Source organism: Vidua macroura, chromosome 20, assembly GCF_024509145.1.
Source record: "Vidua macroura isolate BioBank_ID:100142 chromosome 20, ASM2450914v1, whole genome shotgun sequence".
Classification (NCBI taxonomy): Eukaryota; Metazoa; Chordata; class Aves; order Passeriformes; family Viduidae; genus Vidua; species Vidua macroura.
In genome coordinates this window covers 3,388,147-3,401,190 of record NC_071590.1, presented here as the reverse complement: position 1 = coordinate 3,401,190, position 13,044 = coordinate 3,388,147, and the positions used below count along the sequence as shown (strand labels likewise).

The 13,044-nt window shown below is 52.5% G+C and overlaps 1 protein-coding gene across 8 annotated transcripts in view; it reads left to right on the top strand.

Moving 5' to 3' along the window:
* Positions 1-6,395: 6,395 nt before the first annotated feature.
* The window catches only part of GTF2IRD1 (GTF2I repeat domain containing 1), a 69,155-nt gene continuing 62,506 nt past the window's right edge, over positions 6,396-13,044 (top strand). For all 8 annotated transcript variants that reach the window (XR_008440164.1, XM_053995742.1, XM_053995745.1 and 5 more), the window contains exon 1: positions 6,396-6,477. The gene's annotated coding sequence lies outside the window, so the exon portion shown is untranslated. The remainder of the gene's footprint in view (positions 6,478-13,044) is intronic.

The following is a 13,044-nucleotide window of genomic DNA, read 5'->3' as shown; positions in this document are numbered from 1 at the left end:
TTTGCAAATTAATGTCTTTTGTAGATGAACAAAGGCCCACTTCCTTTGCATGTCAGGGACAGTCTCTTATTAAATCCTGCTAATTATACCATTTGTTGTGTCTAATCATTTCTGCACTTGCAGAAATTAAAGCTGAAGCATATTTTCCTATATGTTGAAACATGCTCTTCCTTGGAGTCCCAATCCTGCAAAGTGAAGATGCTCCCACTCAAGAAAGGGAGACCCTGTGGGTACAGCAATGGGGGGAAAGGTGGGATGGGGACCTGGGCTGTTTCTTTTGTGCCTATGTCTCTTTTACACACTTGGGACCTTTTATCATTCCCAGCTCTTAGGATAGCTGAGGAAAAGCTACAGCTCTTCCTAATGAATGCAATTGTATGAAAATTCCAGGTTTTATTTTCAAAGTACAATTTAAGAAGGAAGAAAGTTGCCTCTGGGTCTTTTGAGTGCCAGGAAGGTGGAAAATATGACCAAAAGGTGACCCTGGAGATGGATGCTCCTTTGGGGGAGGTTTTATTTGATGTGGGGTTAAAATGTGTTAGAGCACCAGTTGGTGCTGGAGCAGGGGATGGTGGAGCAGTGAGCTTGACCATTTTCACTTCAAACACCATAATTTCTGTGCCAAGCTCAGGCTGCCCAGTGTATGTCAAGCTGGTGGCAGGGGTAAGTGATGGTAGCCATTGCAGCCATCGATCCCCTCTACTCCTTTATCTCCTGTTTGTGCAGAGGCTGATCCCAAATGCCATCATGCCCCTGCAGAAGGGACACAGGAGACAGCCCCAAACCTGACTTTATCCCTCAGAAATGTGTCGAGGAAGCTTAGGGGGAAAGGAGGCTCAGTCAACTTCGTTAGGGAAACAGTATGGATCTTGTGTTCAAACCTTTGAAGTGTTAATTAAAAAGAATTATGCAAAGGAGCAAGGATTTGAAACATTCATTTGAATCTCAATAAGGCATCTGTATTAAAAATAGCAGCGGGATCAACTACAGATACAGCAGTTTTGGAGCAAAACGACCCCGGCATCCTTGGTTCTGCCGAGTAGAGCATTCCTGCCTGCTCCCTGCCCTGGGTGGGTGCTGCAGAGAACAGCACAGGGAAAACATTTTGTGCCTAATATTTAAAGATCTTGAGAGCATTTCACTTAAAAAAAGACCCAGTGGGATCTGGCATGGCACTTAGATGTAGAGCAAGGGTAGGTAGAGCAGATGTATGGGTTGATATGGTGGGTGCAGGGCTGGGACTACTCCAGGGCTGGGACCGCTCCAGAGGCACCCAACATGGGGCACTGGACACCCCAAGCAGACCAGACCTCAAACCCTCACCCAGCACAGTCCATTCCAGGGAAAACTGGGAGCAAGTGCTTCTCCAGCCTATCTCTTAATTAAAACCCCCAGCATGTCCTGGCCCTTGCTCATTCCAATAAAAAGAACCCAGGGTATTAATTACCAGATCAGTGGATAACATAGTTAAGTTTACTTTTGCACTGTGTAAGCCCTGGGGGAATGTCAATGCCTCCTGCCCTTGGCATCAGTGGTGCAAGGGCATGAGTGGGTGGGAGCCCCAGCCTGCACTGGGGGGGGCTGTGCCAGGCCAGCAGCACCACAGGGGTACCAGCACCAAGACCCCAGGCCTGCAGAGAACCGACACCCTTAGTTCATTCCCAGCATGGAATGGGCATGGGGCCTTCAGTGGTGGTGGCTTAGCCACGTGAAGTGCCAGGGGGTTGCAATCCAGGGCTGAAAGCAGTCTTGAAGGGGAGAGCAAGGAGCTTTGCTGGGGCTTCAGTCCCACGGGAAAGGTGACGAGAGGCAAAACTGGAGCCACACTGTGAAATTCTGCAATTATTTCAAACGCTGAGGCTGTAACCTCAGCTGCGGATTTGATTAAAAATGGATGAATAACAGCCTGACCTTGGGCAGGGCTCAGGCAGGCACACCCCCTAGACCCTTGCTGTCAGGAGGAGGTGATGCTCTCAGCCAAAACATGATGTGTGGATAACCCTGATGCCTGCCTTTCCACCTCACAGAGTGGAATTTCCATGGGTTGGGCCTCACCTGTCCCTTTACAATGCCTGAAGTCTGCAGAGGGGAACCCAGAACCAAGGGCTGTGTTGTTGGGTCCCCTTGGGATTTTGCTGGTACTCAGGTGGGTGTGTGCAGGATTCTCCATCCCCTGAACTCCTGAGCCAAAACCAACCCCAGTGGCATCACCTTTGGAAAGGGCCCTTTACTCCTGCCAGGTGACATGAGAGTCAGAAGGATGGGAGAAGTCAGAACACGGAAATCTCCCTGCTCTGCTCCCCAGGACACTGTTCAGAGGCTCTGGTTCAGTAGCACTTTCTCTCCATAGCATGGAAATAATTGAATGGACCACAAGACAGTTACAAAAGCCTTTTTTTCTGCTGCACTGGAGCAAACTCTTTGAGCAGTAGAACTTGAAAAAGCAGAAGGGCTGTGGACACTTGGTGGGCAATGAGGTGTGTGATGTGCAGGTAGGCAGAGCAAATAGTCACTGTAAGCCATCACTGAGCCCCAGTGAGCAGGGACTGGAGAGAGGGTGGACATTTTTTTGGTCTTTTTACAAACATATTTGGGACCTACAAATATCAGCTTGGGTTTTGCAAGGAACCCTTGCTGATTTTTACTCAGTAGCATGTAACCTTGCAAAAAAATTAACATTACACTGGGCTGCCTTGAAGCATGACTCTCCTTGTAGGAGCTGGTTTGGGACAGGATGGACTTGCTACAAATACAGCCCCAAACCTGATGGTCAATTTCTGAGTGCAAAATCTTGCTATTCCAAGTGAAAATAAAGGCTGGAGAAGCTCTTTCCCCTCCACAAAGCTCAAAGCCTCCCACCCAGTTATGCAGATCCCAGTATTTTCTCCTCTAGGCTTTTCCTCATGTGGTTTTTACATCTCCCAGCCCTACCCTGGGTGATGCCAGCCCCCTGCAGCCACACTGCTCACCAGAGACCTGCCTGGGAATATGAGGTGGGGGTAAGCTTCCAGAAGTGTCCTGCTCTTTGATCTGTAATTTAAAAACCATTTTGTTTTGTCTTGGTCGCTTTAACCAGCAATATGCTATAGCAAAAGAACACAATACCCCTTCAGGAAGAAGAAATATACTCATTCTTTCAATTAAATTTCTCCTGACTTTACTAAAACTTTTCCCCTGTTCCCGCTTCTGAAGAAGCAGCTTTTCTCCTTTTTTAATTTTATTTTTGTGATCTCCAATTCCACCGAGACAGAAGAAATCAGCATATCAGAGAAAACAACAATCCTTGTGATGCCCAGCAGTCATTAATTAACAAATTATATAAAAAAAGAGTTCTGCAGATAGGATTGTTTCCTGGTGATGTTGCCTTTTCTTTTGTTGGCACTGTGACAAGGAAGTCCTTTATTGCTGAGATAGAGCAGATTAAACCATCCCTCTCACACTGGATGGCTTTGTGTGGCTCTTTTGGTCCCCAAATAAAACACCCTGCCCCCACTTTTACCCTGTTGTGACAGGTTTTTTCCCTGAATGGAAAGAGATACAAAAGTACATTTGAGCCATAGCATCTGTCCCCCAGCTGGACCAGGTCTCCTTTTCATCAGCATGAGCATCTCCAGACCGTGGGGGGCTGAGCTAACCTGAGTGGATTCAGTTTCAGTGGAACATTTGTAGTCCCACCAGGTGGTCCACCTCCTCCCTGAAGTCCACAGCCCCAACTGGCAACAGCCCCAGGAGATGTCCTCAAGTGGCCCTGCTCTCCTTCCCACCATCTTCTCAAGCTTCTTCTCTAAATTTCAGGATTATTTCAGCCTCTCCCTGTCCCTAGCTCTCATACCCCTACTCAGGTAGGAGTAGGCTCTGCTGGGAGCTATTGGGACTGAGCTCCCTGTTCGTACACTGGTGACCAAAGTTGGTACCCATGGGTCTCCAACCCCATTTCAGTTCATGGTCTCCAATGGTGAGGAGAAAAATGAGACCCCAAAGCCAGCTGTTACAGAGCCATCCCCCAGTGCTCAGCATTCAGGTCCCAGACTCGGGACCAGCTCTGCTGCAAGAAGGCAAAGGGTAAAAAAGTTCCCTGGGCTATTGGAGCAAGCCAGCTGCTTGTCTTTGGCCGAAGAACCTTGGACTCTCTCTTTGCCAAGGTCTTGAGGGGCTGCATCCTTTCAAAGGATCTGAAAAGTGTTGCCTGCAGCCTCTTTGCAGTGGGGATGAGTTGAACACATGCTGGAGGATGCTTAATTCTCCCAGTACAGACACCAATCACGTTCCTTTGACTGATCTGTAAATGCTCCCTAGAAATGCTGGTGTTATCCTGACTCACGTATGGCTGTAGGCAGGAGCTCCAAGCTACCCAAACCTCTGTCTGCTGCCATGGGCACTGTGGGGCCACAGTGCTTCAGGGGCACAGAGCAGGGGACGGGCACAGCCACAGCACAGGTATGTTGCATCAAAATACACTTTTTTCCACCCTCTTTTTATTAATCATGCACATTTCCCCACTCACGGGCCACAGGCTTGGGTGGGCAGTGTACCAGGGGAAGTGTTGGAGGGCACCAGCACAAGAAGGACATGGAAATCTTCCTGTTCTGTGCAGGCAGCTCCCCCATACTGTTCTTGGTGACCCAGTTAAATTAATTTTGCTAGGTGGTTGTTTTTCTGGTGGGGTGCTGGCTTAAAGTTAATTAGCCAAAAGATGCCCTGATTTCTTTCTTCACAGTAAGATCTGTCATTTAATTTGTCAGCTAGTGTGTTCTCAGGCACCATTCGCGGACCCAGGCACCACAGGTACGAATTAGGGACCAGCTCTGACCACCCCAGTGGGACCTGTCTTGCCCTGAGTATTCCTGCTGGAAAGCTACTGGGATTTGTTGGGCCTCTGTGGCTATGGCTACGAGTGCAATGAGTTTGAGACTTGATGACATGGGGAGTGACACTTGAGGTGCTGGGTGCTTCCATATTGCTCAGCAGCACAGAACAAAACCCTTTCTATGCTCCTCCAGAAACTGTAAAAAGAGTGTTTCCTCTTAAAATGTTTTCTTCTCCCCATGGCCCTGGAGAGGGCAGATAATGGAGCAGCTGCCTAACACATACTTCCAGGGAAAAGTGTCAGTACTTCTAAAACTTCAGAGGTTAAAATATTGTCAAGTTATTTTTAGTAGTTTTTCATTCATTTTAATTTGCCATTCGTCAACATGCAGCAAGGAACTCAGAGAAGCATCGTTCACTCCTGGTGGGCTGCTTTCTCCATGCCAAGCTATGCTGTGCTAAGCCAAGAGCAGACCTGATGTGTGCAGGGCCAGACTGTGCTGAGCTGAGCTGTGCAGGGCCACACTGTGCTGAGCTGAGCTGTGCAGGGCCAGACTGTGCAGACCTGAGCTGTGCAGGGCCAGACTGTGCTGAGCTGAGCTGTGCAGGGCCACACTGTGCTGAGCTGAGCTGTGCTATGCCTCTGAAGCATCTCTGCTAATGAAGACAGGCTGAGAGAGCTGGGGTCATTCAGCTTGGAGATGGCTCTGGGGAGACCCTAAAGAACTCAGAGATCCTTCCAGTGCCTAAAGGGGCTCCATGAGAGCTGGAGAGGGATTTTGAACAAGGGCTTGAAAGAAAGGGCAAAGGGGAATGGCTTCACAGTGCCAGAGGGCAGGGAAGAATTTCTTCCGTGTGAGGGTAGGGAGGCTCTGGCTCAGGTTGCCCACAGCAGCTGTGGCTGCCCCATCCCTAGAAGTGTTCAAGGCCAGGTTGGATGGGACTTGGAGCAACCTGGTCTAGTGGAAAGTGTCTCTGCCCATGGCAGGAGCTTGGAACAAGACGGTCTTTGAGGTCCCTTCCAACCCAAACCATGATGCGACGCTATGATTCTATGCCATGCCATGTCCCGGCGGATCAAGCCGCGCCAGGAGGTGCCAATCCACACGACACCACGCCAAACCCGGCCGTGCCAACACCAACAGGTGGCGACACGCACCCATTGCACCCCAGCCCCGGCCGCGCCGGGGACGCGCCCGCGCGGCCCGGTACGTCTTGGCGCGTCCCCGGCGCGGCGTGAAAGGACTTCGCAGAGCTCACCCCCGCCTTCCTCAGCCCCCCCTCCCCGTTTTCGGGCTGGTTAATCCCGTGTGTAAAGGGCAGCCAATGGATGCGGCCGTTGCGCGGGGTTGGGATTAGCGGCGGGGCGAATGGCTGGCACTTTTACTGGGATTACAGAACAAAGAACTGCTCTCCCTGCCCGATTTGGGGGGTGGGGAAAAAAAAAAAAAAAAAAAACCACAACAACACCCCCCTCGGCTTCTTTTCATTCCTTTAGGCCCCTGTCGGGTTGTATCGGCTCCGCCCGGGAAGCGGCGGGAGGCGGCGGGAGGCGGCTCCATCCCGGCCCCCGCCCGCCCGCCCCCGCCGCTCCCGCCGCTCCCGCCGCTCCCGCCGCTCCCGCACAGCCTCGCCGGGGGAGGCAGCGGCGCCGCGCCCCAACCGCCCGCGGTAAGGAAAAGTTTTGGCCTCCCCTCCCCTCTTGAAGGGTCCCCTCTCCACCCCCAGTCACGGTCCTGGGGGGGGAGCAGCGGCGGGGGGCATGTGGGGGTGGTGGGTGCGATGGGGCGCAGGGGGATATTGAGGCTGGGGTGGGGGGGGGGATAGGGCTAAGGGATGCAAGGGGGCAGCAAGATTTGGGGGAGGATTGGAAGTGTTAGGGCTGGAAGCGTGCAGGGCAGCGTTAGGGATCCTGGGGGAGGGTGGTGCTGAGGATGCAGCACAGGACATTAGGTAGGGGTGAGTGCTGGGGGATGCAGAGGGGCAGCAGGACTGCTGTAGGGGTGATACGGCTGCAGGGGTGCTAAACGACATCAAGGCGCAGGGGATGTCAGTGGGCAGTAGGGTTGCTGGCGAGATGATAGGGCTGCGGGGTTGGGGGGGCAGTAGGGCGGGGGGGCATGCTGGGCTCTTTAGGGCTGAGGGATGCTGGGGACAGTAGGGCTGCTGGGGGGATGGTAGAACTGGGGGATTCATTAGGGCTAGTGGGGGTTAATAGGGCTGTGAGGGTGCATTGTGGCATCAAGGCATGGGGGGATGTTGGGGAGCAGTAGGGTTCCTGCGGGAGATGCTGAGATTATTGGGGCTGGAGGGATGCTGGGGGAGGAATGCCAGGCTTATCAGTGTGGGAGAGTTCAGGGGGGTAATAGGAATACTGGGAGCTGATAGTGCTGGGGGACACTGCAGGGCAATAGGGCTGGGGGAGGGCATTAGGGTTGGGGGATGCTGCAGGGCAATAGAGCTTGGCAGGGGTTCTGGATGTTATTAGGGTTGGGAAGGATATTGAAGATCTGTAGGGCATGGAGATGCTGGGGATATTAGAGCTGATGGGGGTGTTGAGCAGCTGGGCAGTCATTAGGGCTAGTGGAGGAAGTGCTGGGGGTGATGATGGACCTTGGGGTTGGTGGGATCCATGGGGGCTGTGAAGGGATGCCAGGAAGCAATAAGGCTGGGAGGGCATTAGGAGTTGGGGGTGATAGTGCTGAAGAGGGGGGTGCAGGGAGCAGTAGACCTGGGAAGTTGAATAGGGGATGTCAGGCTGGCCCTCAGTGGTGGCCCATATCCTGAAGGCAGTTCTGGGACCACCACCTGCCCTGGCTGTGTTGGACGGTGCCAGGCAGGAAGGGGAGCTGGAAGCAGGGCTCTGCTGGAGCTTGCCTCCTCTTCGCTGGTATGGGGATTGGCAGCAGTGCTGCTGGAAATAGAAACACAGTGTTGAGCTGGTGAAGCGCTTGGGGCTTCGGCTGGACTGGTCACTGGCCTTGGCACCGTGGCCCATGGCCTGAAGCAACAGGCATCCTCTACAGCAGTGAGTGAAAGGTTTTCAGTGCCAAGGGATGACTGTGATAGGGAGAAGGTTGCTCCCTGAGGAGCAGGTGCCCTTGTCCTTGCAGCGTGTGGGGCTGGCAGTGGGTTTATCTGTGATAAGCTGTAAATTGGAGTCATCCTATTAATGCACCTTGTGCTGGAGTGAGCCTTGGACCCTGCGGTGCTGTGCAGGTAATCCTGGGTGTTTGTGGTGGGCACTTCAGGAGGCGATGGTGCCACTGAGCACCATGGCAGAGCCATGGGACTAGGTGCTATGGGCACTTTGAGGTTGGTCACCCAGCCTGCTGCCACATCCGTCACCTGTCAGTTTGAAGCTGTGGACACTGGAACCACCTGGGGACATCAGCGTGTGGCCTTGCGGAACGGGAACCCTTGGCTTCAGGGTGTCTGCTCTTCGTGCTGCTCCCACTGAAGGAGCTGTTGGAAGTGCTGCAGCTGGGGAATAATGTGGATGTGAGAGCCTTTAATTCCACAGAGCCCCCAACAATGCACCCAGACCCATTAAGCTGGCTGTTGCCCATCTGAGCACACAGAACCCCCTTCTGTGGAAACTGCTGCAGCACTTGTTCTGAACTGAGAAAGCAATATTGGGGACCACCAGGATGAGACCTGACCCTGCTGGCAGCCGAGGGGCCGGGGTGCTGAAGGCCATGTCCCAGTGCCTCTGCTGCAGCCCCTGAGGCAGAGCAGCAAGCCCTGGCACAGCAGCACGTGCTGCCATTGGAGCAGTGTCAGCAGCCGGTCGCGTGTCAGGACTGTGTGTCAGGACAGTGTGGTTTTATGAACACCCGTGGGTCCCCTGCTCTCTTCCCTTTAGCCTTGCAGAGCCAGAGTCCCTGTAACCAGCGGTGGTGGTGGCCACTGAGGGACAGGGTGCCCTGCTTTGGGGCTGTGCCACCGGTTTTCTCATGCACCCTGGCTCTCCAAGCTGGCATGGCTCTCAAAGCCACATTTTTGGGGTGACACCTGCCAGGGATGTATCGCCACTCTGTGGACAGGAGAAGGGATCGGGCAGCTGCCCTCGCGTGGTGCTTGCAGAAGCTGAGGAATGATGCCAGGCATATGCTCTGGTGGCCACTGCTGCCTGTTCCTGCTGTCTCTCCTGAGAGGTCTTTCCCATCTCTGGAGGAGCTGCTGGTGCTGCCACTGATTGCTGCTCGTTCAGCTTTGCTAATGAGAAGCTGGGGCAGATGAGGAGGAAGCTGCTCAAGGACACGTTTAGCAACCTGGCTCTATCTGCCTGGGTGAGACACAGTGCCCTTACTGGCAGCCCAGCCCTTCCTTTCATAAAAACCTTACATGTCCTTGCATGGGTCAGGAGGTGACAAGAAAGGTGGGCTTGGGGCCAGCACAGAGGGTACAGGTCTGGCTGTTCTATGTGGTGTGCATCACATATAACTGGAGTGATGCTCTGCTTAAAGGAAGGAGAAGAATACCAAACCCCCAAAGTCCCAGGCCAAAACACAACCTCTGGCTACTGGAGTTAATGGGGGATTCCCGTCTGCTTCTCCCACAGGAAATAGCTCAGATTTTTTTTTGCAATTATCAATGCCCTGTACTTCCTTCAGGAATTTTGTCAGCAGCACCCCAGCAGCCAGGCTGGAGGAATGCACAGGGACTCCAGCCCAGAGGTTGGCTGCAGGGCTGACCCCTGGACTGGGTGCAGGGCTTGGTGCTGGCTGTCCCCATCTTGGGCAGTGGTGTCGGGGCATGGTTATGCTGTGTGCTGCCAGCACCCATTTGCAGATGCCTGTGGTGAGTGGAGTTGGTGGTGGTTTGTCATGGAAGAAAATGTGGGAATGGATCCTGCTGCTCCAGAATGACTGGGCTGAGGTGCAAGTGGTATGTGATGGTTTGGGGAAGGGGGATGATGAGCAGATGAAGGGCTGTGTTATTGTTCTTGCTTTGCTCCTCCAGACACGTGTGTGGCTGTGTTAACACCTTGCTGGTAATGACAAAACTTCTTCAGGGCTTTGAGGGGAGAGCAAAGGTTTGCCACCACCAGAGACCTCGAGGACAGGGTGGAGGACAGGAAAGGACCTACTGGGAGCCTCTCCCGAGATGGAGATAGCTCTCCATGAGCCAAGTATGTATTTATTGGCTCATTCATTGGGAAGAGCCCAGCTGGAAGCTATGGGGAAGGGCGTCTGGTGTCCATCTGGATTGTGGCCAGAGCAGTGGGGCTGGGGGTAGAGAGCAGCCCCAGCTGGAGGTTTGCAGAGGAGGTGGCAGCTCTTTGCAGACTGGAGTGAAGCTTCCCAGGACTTTGCTCTGCCCTGTGGCAGCCCTGTCCCTTCACAGGCATGCTCAGTTTACGTTTCTTTAAATGTTATCTTAAAAAGCAGTCAAGAGCTGCAGGAAGCTGCAGTGGCCCCAGGTGGGCTTTAGGAATTGTGGCCATGGGGATTTCTGCTTTGATGCTTCATTTCTTGGTGCAGCTGCATTGGTTAAATTTGCTTCAATCCCAAGAGTGGTGGATCAGTTGCTGGGATGTTTCTGCCAGAGAGACCCCCCTAAATCATCTGGGGCATGTGGGACCATCTCATGTCCCATCCTGGTCCAAGAGCTGCTGCCAAACACCACCTTAGGAGTTGCCTAGAACACAGCAAGGCTCTCTGTGCTGTGGGAACAAGGGAAAGTATTCCTTGAGGTGGGATGCTGTGGAGAAAAGCATTGGGTACATGGACCCCCTCCTTGGGAGCAGACTGTGCTGAGCAGTATTTACATTTGTCCATGCAAACAGCTTCTGTGGGAGTTTTCTGGGTTCACGTTGTCGTGTCTGCTCCGTGCTGGTCTAGCTGGTTTAAAAAGGTAATTAATCTGGGTGGAATGAGTGGGGGACCAGAGAGGAATATCACTCTGCTGCTGCACAGCCTTGTGGATGTCATCGTCCTTTGCCAGCGTGTCCCTCCTCAAAGCCAATCTCCACTTCTCATATGAGGGCTGAGGTGTCCATCTTAATTTTCTTTAAATCTCTAACATTAAACAGAGCAAGTGCCAGTGGGTAGGTTGGTGTGGACCCAGGATGGGTCCTGGAAATGTGCCATCTAGAGCCCACCTGTGTGCCTGAGACTTCTGCCCTAGGAGATGGAAGAGACAAGCCCAGATGTCTCCTGCCCACAGGTGACATCCCCTGTGGGGTGTGCAGTGTCCCTGAGACATCCAAGTGGGTGTGAACAGGTGGGTGCAAAGGGTTGTGTTGGGCACCATAAACCTGTTGTTGATCTGTTCCCACAGCCCCACAGGCAGATTAAAACCTGGGAGCCCAGAGGGTGCTTTGAGGTGTAGATCCCACTGGAGATGGCTGGGAGGAAAAGTGCTGGGCAGGATATTTTTAACCATTTTTAATTTTTCAATAATTTCTTGAACTTTTTGGTGATGTGTGTGGATGCTGGTTGCTGCCACAGTTGTGTGTCCTGCTTGGCTTGGTTTCTCCTGGAGGAGAAACCTCTCCCTGCAATGGATGCACAGAGGTTGCACAGACTTACTTGCTTCTGAGAGAACATGGAGCCTGGGCCTTGATGGGCAGCAGCAGACTTTTCAGTCCCACTGCAAATCCCTGGATGAAGCAGGATGGATACATGGGATCCTGGCCATGGGTTGTGCCCGTGATGTGGCCATATAGGAGCCCTTGGTTTCCTTCTCCTGTGCTAAAAACCTTCAAAGTTTTCAACAGGTAACTGCTGTTTGGAAGAATATAGAGGCAGTTGGTCTGGCTTAGGGAAAACTTACAGAGTGGGAGTCTTCTAGAGCAAGACGACACTGGAAACTGAAAACACCGCGGTGGGTGAGAAAGATCTCCATGGTTTTGTCTGGTTGCTGTGCTGGAAGATGCTTCATCCACCTTTAATGGGATGAGTGCATCCCTGTGCCCAGGTTTTGGCAGAGATCACATTCTGTCTTTAGCTCCACCTGTGTTTGTGTGGATGTCTCCTGCCTGGGAAGCCACCTACTATTCAGTACCTGTGAGAGGTGACCTTGCCTTGAGGCACTGGCTCAGTTGCTCATTTGCTGCTGGGCTCCAGCCCGGTAGCACCAGAGGATTGGCCCTGGGCAGTGGGACAGCTCTGGCCATTGCACCAAGCTGGAGGTGGCTCCCTGGAGGTGGGCAGAACTCCCATGCTGACAGGATACACAGATGAAAGGGACAAACCCAGCCCTGCTGCTAATGAGCAGCAATCCTTATGGCAGATATTAACCCTGTCCACTTCCTGAGGGCTCAGTGCCAGGCAGCGTGCACGGCACGTCGGTGGCACGATGTCACCAGGACTGGTGCCAGTACGGCAGGTGCTGCCCTCCCTGCCTGCCCACTGTCACTGAATGCTGCAGGATGCTGAAAGGTTTTGGATGAGGCTTGAGACAAGCTGCTGGTCCTGCTGCAGGGCTGGGATCCCAGAGGGACGTTGGTGGCAAGGGTAGGGTTTTCCCTGGATGGATGCTGCTGCTTGGACTTTCAACAAGAGCTACCATAAAGGATGGGTTGCATTCGTGGTAGGGTGGATACTGAGTCCAGTGGGATGGGTATTTTGGCATTGGTAGGATGGGGCTGTGCCCACTGTGGCTGTGCTTTGGGATCTGTTTGAGGCTTCCACCAAAGCTACACTCTTTCCCACTGGGCTGGATTTCTTGTTTCACTGCAGGGTAGGAGACAGGGATGGAAAAACCTGTAGGAAAGGCAGGATTATATCTCCCTAATTAGTAGGGGCCTGATTATCATTTCTTCCCAGAGCTCTGGTAATGATTAAATATGTGGGAATTATCTTTTATTATTTGTATTGCATTATTATTTAGAAGGCTAGGACCCTGTTTGCTGTGCAGACAGGGAATGACAGTCCTTGCCAGGAGGAGGAACGCTGTCTCTGGCGTCCTGGTCTGGGTAGACTGGGGGTTGAGCTTTGTGTGCCCGTGGCATTACCCAAATTGCTACAGCAACTCCCCACCCCAGCACTTAAAAGAATTTAAAGCATTGAATTGTATGTCTTTTTGCTTGCATGTGAGTCACATCTGTTTTAGTATGAGGAAAAAAAAAAATAGTGTATTACTGTGACCTCTAAAATCACGATTTATATAAAGATTTTAAATTACATATATATATTTTTTGGCACCAGGATTATCAAAGCTCAGGCGTTGGTCACTGCTTTTAGATGCTCTGGCTTTATTGTTGGAGGGCTACAATAAAGCAATCTTGTT